Source organism: Magnolia sinica, chromosome 2 (assembly GCF_029962835.1).
Source record: "Magnolia sinica isolate HGM2019 chromosome 2, MsV1, whole genome shotgun sequence".
Lineage (NCBI taxonomy): Eukaryota > Viridiplantae > Streptophyta > Magnoliopsida > Magnoliales > Magnoliaceae > Magnolia > Magnolia sinica.
Window position 1 is genome coordinate 124,839,377 of NC_080574.1, and position 7,329 is coordinate 124,846,705.

A 7,329-nucleotide genomic window follows, 5' to 3' on the forward strand; every position below is an offset into this window, starting at 1 on the left:
TCAAGCCAGGAGTTATCCAACTCCTTCCCAAATTCCATGGACTTGAATCAGAAAGTCCATATTTACATTTGAAAGAGTTCGATGAGATTATAGCTACATTATGTTTTCCTAATGTATCTGAGGATACAATTAGGTTGAAACTCTTTCCTTTTTCCTTAAAAGAGAAAGCTAAGACGTGGTTACATTCACTGCGTCCTAGATCCATTGGCACATGGAACGACATGCAGAGGGAATTCATAAAAAAATTCTTCCCACATCATAAAACGATTACCCTCAGAAAAGTAATCATGAACTTTGCCCAAAAGGAAGATGAAACATTCTTCCAATGTTGGGAAAGGTTCAAAGATTTTGTCAGTTCATGCCCACAACACGGATTTGAAACGTGGCGCATTACAAATTTTTTCTATGATGGACTGACATCTTCCATGCGCCAAATGGTCGAGACAATGTGTAATGGAGAGTTCATTAATAAAGATGTCGACGAGGTATGGGATTACCTCAATAATCTCGCTGAAAAAGCACAATCTTGAGACTATTACCCAAAGTCGAACACCACGTCTAGGCCGACTCAATTAAAGGAGAAAGGTGGATTATATCTCTTGAAAGAAGAGGATGATCTCAAGTGTAAAGTGACTACACTCATAAGGAAAGTTGAGGCCATGGAGGGAAAGAAGGATAAGGTCAATGAAATTGTTTGCGGCATCTGTGATTGTAACATTCACACAATTGAAAACTGTCCTACAATACTCGCCTTTCGAGGAGTGTTGAATGAACAAGCCAATGTCGCAAACAACTATCAAAGACCTTTTACTGGACCTAACTCCAATACATACAATCCTGGCTGGAAAAATCATCCACACTTTAGTTGGAGGAATGGACAAACGGCGACTCCTCCAGGTTTCTTCAATCAAAATCCAAATCAAGTGAAACCTCAAGAGGAATCGGTTCAAAATCCCATACAAGAGCTGGCTCAAGCAATGCGGGGAATTATAGATTTTATGCAAAAGATAGATTCTTGTATGACGGTTATAGAAAAGGGGATGCTTCCTGCACAACCTCTCCCCAATCCTAAACCGCAGTACGAGAATAATGATCCCAGCTCTTCAAATCAGATGGGGCATGCTAAATCCATCACCACTCTTAGGAGTGGGAAGATCATTGATAAAACTCTTCCGGTTAGGCCCGAAAAGCCTTAAGAACCAGAAGAGGACAACAATGATGGATCCAGTGATGCCCCACAAAAAGTAGAACCGGAACTTCTAGAGAAGCCCATTGCTCCATTCCCCCAACGGTTGGTTTCACCAAAACCTCTCTCTAACTCTGAGGATATCCTAGAGGTGTTGAAATAAGTGAAAGTCAACATTCCTCTACTTGATGTCGTTAAACAGATACCTTCATATGCCAAATTCTTGAAAGACTTATGCACGACCAAACGACGGAAAATTATTCAAAAGAAAATCTTCTTGACTGAGAAAGTGAGTGCCATCCTGAAGCAAGATGTGCTGCAGAAATTCAAGGATCCCGGTAGCCCAACCATATCATGTGTAATCGGGAACCACCGAATTGATCACGCACTTCTTGACTTAGGAGCAAGAGTCAATCTGATTCCCTACTCGGTATACAAACAGTTAGGTTTGGGTGAATTAAAACCCACCCTAACCACACTACAACTTGCTGATCGCTCTGTTCATGTACTAAGAGGGATAATTGAGGATGTGTTAGTCCAGGTCGATAGATTTTACTACCCTGTAGATTTTATCATCCTGGACACCGAACCCATTAATAACATGAGCACTCAGATTCCCGTCATTCTTGGTCGCCCATTCCTTGCCACGTCAAATGTAATTATCAATTGCAGGAATGGTGTCATGACTATGTCTTTTGGAAATTTGACATTGGAGTCAAACATTTTTTAAATAACGGCAGCAACTCAGAGGATGATGACGATTTCCACGACATTAACATGATTGACTCTTTTGTGGAAGATACGACACCGCTAACCTTATCCTCCGACCATCTGGAGACGTGCCTGGCCCACTCCCATGATTCTGATGATGACATGATTAGGGAGACGTGTGCCTTACTTGATATTGCACCGGTACTTGAAGTTAACCGGTGGAGGCCACAATTTGAAGAATTACCACAAACCGATGTTGTGCCTCTACCATCTAACCTCAAGTCGCCAAAGCTTGACCTAAAATCTTTGCCCTCTGATTTGAAATATACCTATTTAGGTCAAGATGAGACATACCCGGTGGTGATCTCTGCCCACCTGGAGAAAGAACAGGAGAGTATGCTCATAGCTACTCTCATTGAGCATAAAGGAGCCCTGGGATGGACGATAGCGGACCTCAAGGGAATCGATCCCTCGATTTGTACTCACCGCATATATCTTGAGGATAATGCAAAAATTGCTCGGCAACCACAACGTAGACTAAATCCAAACATGAAGGAAGTGGTTAAAGCCGAGGTTCTTAAACTATTGGACATGGGTATTATATACCCTATATCCGATAGTCAATGGGTGAGTCCAACTCAAGTGGTCCCTAAGAAGTCCGGAATCACCATCGTAGCCAATGCTAATAATGAACTCGTGCCAACTAGAGTCACTACTGGTTGGAGAATGTGCATTGACTACAGGAAGTTGAATACCGTCACGAGGAAAGACCACTTTCCTTTACCATTCATTGATCAGATCCTTGAAAGGTTAGCTGGTCATTCCTATTACAGTTTCCTTGACGGGTATTCGGGCTACAACCAGATAGAGATAGCCCCTGAAGACCAGGAAAAGACCACATTTACATGTCCCTACGGCACCTTTGCCTATCGAAGGATGCCATTCGGACTATGTAATGCCCCTACCACCTTTCAGCGATGTATGCTTAGTATCTTTTCTGATATGGTAGGGCAATATCTAGAGGTCTTCATGGACGATTTCTTTATTTACGGTCCATCTTTCAGCAAGTGCTTGGAAAGTCTTAAATGTGTGCTGAAAAGATGTGAAGAGAAAAACTTGGTACTTAATTGGGAGAAGTGTCATTTCATGGTTCAGAAGGGAATTGTCCTTAGGCATATCATCTCGTCCAAGGGAATCGAGGTAGATAAGGCAAAAATCGATCTTATCTCTAACCTACCTCCACCCAAGAACATCAAAGACGTGCGATCCTTCTTAGGACACGCAGGATTTTACAGGCGATTCATAAAGGACTTTAGTCTCCTCTCTCGTCCTTTATGTAATCTTCTTCAAAAGGATGCTCCGTACGAGTGGACTGAGCAATGCCAGGAAGCTTTCACCAAGCTTAAGGGCATGTTAACCACTACACCTATCATGCAGCCACCCGACTGGAGCCTTCCTTTTGAGCTTATGTGCGACGCTTCTGATTATGCTCTTGGGGCAGTCCTAGGCCAGAGAAAAGATAAGAGGCCCTACGTCATTCATTACGTAAGTAGAACTTTAAATTCTGCCCAGGTAAACTACTCGACTACGGAAAAGGAACTCTTAGTTGTAATGTTCGCCTTGGACAAATTTAGGTCCTACTTGATCGGATCCAAGATCATTATCTACACAGATCATGCGGCACTTAAGTATCTTCTTTCTAAGAATGATTCTAAGCCCCGTTTGATACGATGGATCCTTCTACTCCAAGAATTTGATTTGAAAATTAAAGATAAAAAGGGAGTAGAGAACGTAGTGGCCGATCACCTTTCTCACCTTAATACCTCTGATTCTCTTGAGACGACTCATATCAACGACATGTTCCCTGATGAACAACTGTTCCGAGTCTCCCATTCACCTTGGTTTGCTGATATTACTAATTATCTTGCTACAGGTGCCATACCGACACAGTGGACTGCGTAAGATAAGAAGAAATTCTTCACCGAGGTGTAAGTTCTTCTAGGACGACCCGTATTTATTCAAATATTGCCCAAACCAAATTCTAAGGAGATGTGAGCCAGACAATGAACACTAAAGTGTCATCTCCTTCTGTGACTCTTAGGCCTATGGTGGTCACTTTTCTTTTAAAAAGACCATGGCCAAAATCCTGCAGTGTGGCTTTTACTGGCCCACTATGTTTAAGGACACTCATGAGTTTTGCAAAGCTTGTGAGCGTTGTTAGAAATTGGGAGCATTGTCCCGTCGAAATATGATGCCTTTGAATCTCATCCTTATCATTGAAGCATTTGATTGCTGGGGCATCGATTTCATGGGACCATTCCGCCAATCATTTGGAAATCTGTATATTTTGCTCGCTGTGGATTATGTCACTAAATGGGTCGAAGCAATTCCGTGTCGAACTAATGACCATCGCACGGTCATTAAATTCCTAAAAGAAAACATCCTTTCTCAATTCGGAACGCCTCGAGCCATCATTAGTGATGGAGGCTCACACTTTTGCAATAAACCATTTGAGAGCTTAATGAAGAAATACGGTATCTCTCATAAAGTGAGCACCCCATACCATCCACAGACAAGTGGACAAGCTGAGATTTCCAATAGGGAGATCAAACATATCCTAGAAAAAACGGTTAACCCTGATCGTAAGGATTGGTCAATTCGATTGACCGATGCCTTATGGGCATACCGTACCGCCTTTAAAACCCCTATTGGAATGTCTCCCTTTAGACTTGTCTATGGGAAAGCTTGCCACTTGCCTGTGGAGCTGGAACATAAAGCGTACTGGGCGATCAAAAATCTTAATTTCAATCTGGACAACGCTGGCTCGCTACGCAAACTTCAGTTAAATGAACTTGAGGAAATCCGGAATGATGCGTACGATAATTCGAGAATTTACAAGGACAAGACGAAAGTATTTCATGACCAACACATTTTGTGAAAATCATTCACGCCTGGTCAGAAGGTCCTTTTGTATAATTCTCGATTACATCTCTTTCCGGGTAAGCTTCGATCTCGTTGGACCGGCCCTTACATTGTTGTCACTATTTTTCCGTATGGGGCCGTTGAGATAAGAGATCCTGACAATGGCAAGGAGTTTAAAGTCAATGGACATCGATTGAAACCATTTGTCGAGAAATTTGATTCAGAGGATATGTCCATGCCTCTGACTGATCCTGTTTACCAGGATTGATCTCCTAGTCTGATGGAGGTATAGGTAAGTTCCTGTTTTCTTAGGACTAGGGTAGTTGCTTTATTTGTCTGGCTGAAGATGGTAAACTTAACGCTCCTGAGAGGCAACCCAGTTCTTCATTTCATTCCATTTTTTTATCATTAGTTAGTTCAATGTTTGTGGGTAACATTACTGCAAACCCTCACGAGACTACAACTCGTCCACTAGGGGCAACCTAGGGGTTTAAAGGCTTGTTGCATATGCTAAATGCAATCGAGAGCACCTACGAAAGTGGTATAGGTAGGATTTTATTTTTGTTATTTTATTTTACTTCTGTTGGTTTCTCTCTCGTGCTGACCGACGCCCATGCTGCGATCTCTTGGAAAGTGTTTCTCGATTCATCATCCAGGTACTATCTTCCCATCACTTCTCATTTACTTATTTTGTCCTAGGTGCATCGCATGCTTATTTCTTTTACATTGAGGACAATGTAGATTTTAGGTTGGGGGTGGGAGATTAGGTCTCCTAATCTGTATTTTCTTGGTCTTGAGCAAAAATTGTGAATTTTTTTTATTTTTTCTAGACTTTCTTGTGAATTCGAAGGGATTTTGACGGCCATCTAGGGCACTTGGAATTTCAAGATACGTGATGTTGGTAATTTAAGACGTTTGGATTCAGTATCTGTTAGATTTCATAGTTAAGTTTGAATTGTTAATCCAAAATTAGAAACATTGATTGAGTTATGATCTCACATGTCACATCTCGCTTTCACATTAAGGTTTCAGTTTGATATTGAAGGATTTACTTGGTACTCACTAAGCTTGAAAGGAACCAACCTGAGAAATTGAAAAGATTGGGCGAATGGTTTTCACCATAGGTTTGCTCCCTACATGTGAAGGTTTGATTCCCCAAGGTTGACATTCATAAACTTTTTGGCGTCCGATCTTTACCATAGGTTTGCTCCCTATAGGTGTAGATTCGATTCTCCTCCTTGGCTGTACTTTTAAACAAGTTGACATAGTGTGAAAATCATCAAAAGCTGGAAGAATGAATCAAGCTTTAGTTATCATGAATTATCTTAGCGTTTACCGATAGTATCATGAAATTAAGAAGTGAACCTTAATGATAAGCCGAGATTACACGATACACCCATGGAATTCAATATTTAGAATCATTCTAATTAATGGATTAATATTTGAGCTTGATTATGAAGTACCATGCGCTTGATTCCAGGAGAAAGTAATGCCAACATTCATGAATCTTAGAATTCGAGTTTCTGAATTGTTTTTCATAAATCTCTTGAGTTTGTAGAAATTGTCCTGTAATTCTCAATTTATTTTTCGCATACCTTGCTCGGGACTAGCAAGATGCTGGTTCGGGGTTGTGCTAAGGGTCAAATATTGCATATCAGACCCTGTTATTGCCTGAATTTTCAAACATAGTATTGTTTAACGGCCTGATTTAATCATGTTTGTGATGCAGGGCGTATTCACGAGCTTGGACTGGAAAAGGGTACTAAAAGCATGGATTTAACAGTCTAAAGTCACCCAGGCAAGCGACGGACCCTAGGAGACCAAGATCAACAGATTTGCACGCCAGGGATCCAAGAAAATCGAGGAATTGAAGCTCAAGTGGCCTGAAAAGTGTCCAGAATGCAAGATCATAGGGTTCCCACCATCTGATCAGTTTGAAACTCCATACATGGCCTGAGGACAAAAAAATAACCGTACACGTCAAATTTTAGCCATTGGATCCTCTGCAAGTGGCCCAACGCTCAGAGCAGCCCATAAACCATTGATTTTGGGCCCACCTGAGATCTGGATATGCCTAAAATTTGGTCTCAACCCATTATCTGAGGAGACAAAACGGATGAACGGAGCGGATTTTTGGGATCCATCATCATGGACCCCAAACGAGTTGGAAGTGCGTATAGTGTACAAGCACGTGCGCTGCACCGGACCAGCCTTCTTCGTGTAAACGCCTAGCGTTCGCACCCGAGCCAATTACGTTTTGTTAGTGGGCCCCACCCGTCACCCAAATGGATGATCATGAGACTCACACCGCCAATCTTACTCAGGCCTAGGTGGATAAAAATTCAAAAGACTCCGGAGATCCGTTTTCTATCATTAAAACGGATGATAGACGGTGGAAGAGAAACATCGGTGGACCGCACCAACGGACGGCAGAAACCATCCTTTCCCGACCAAAATTTCGAGAGAAAACCGATGGACGGCGTGGATTTTTCCATCGCTGTCGTTATTGA

General features: G+C 41.9%; 1 non-coding gene across 1 annotated transcript; it reads right to left on the reverse strand.

Moving 5' to 3' along the window:
• Window positions 1-269: 269 nt before the first annotated feature.
• Window positions 270-376, reverse strand: LOC131238454 (small nucleolar RNA R71). Its single transcript, XR_009167862.1, has one exon. It is a non-coding gene; the product is annotated as a small nucleolar RNA R71 (small nucleolar RNA).
• Between the last annotated feature and the right edge of the window lie 6,953 nt (window positions 377-7,329).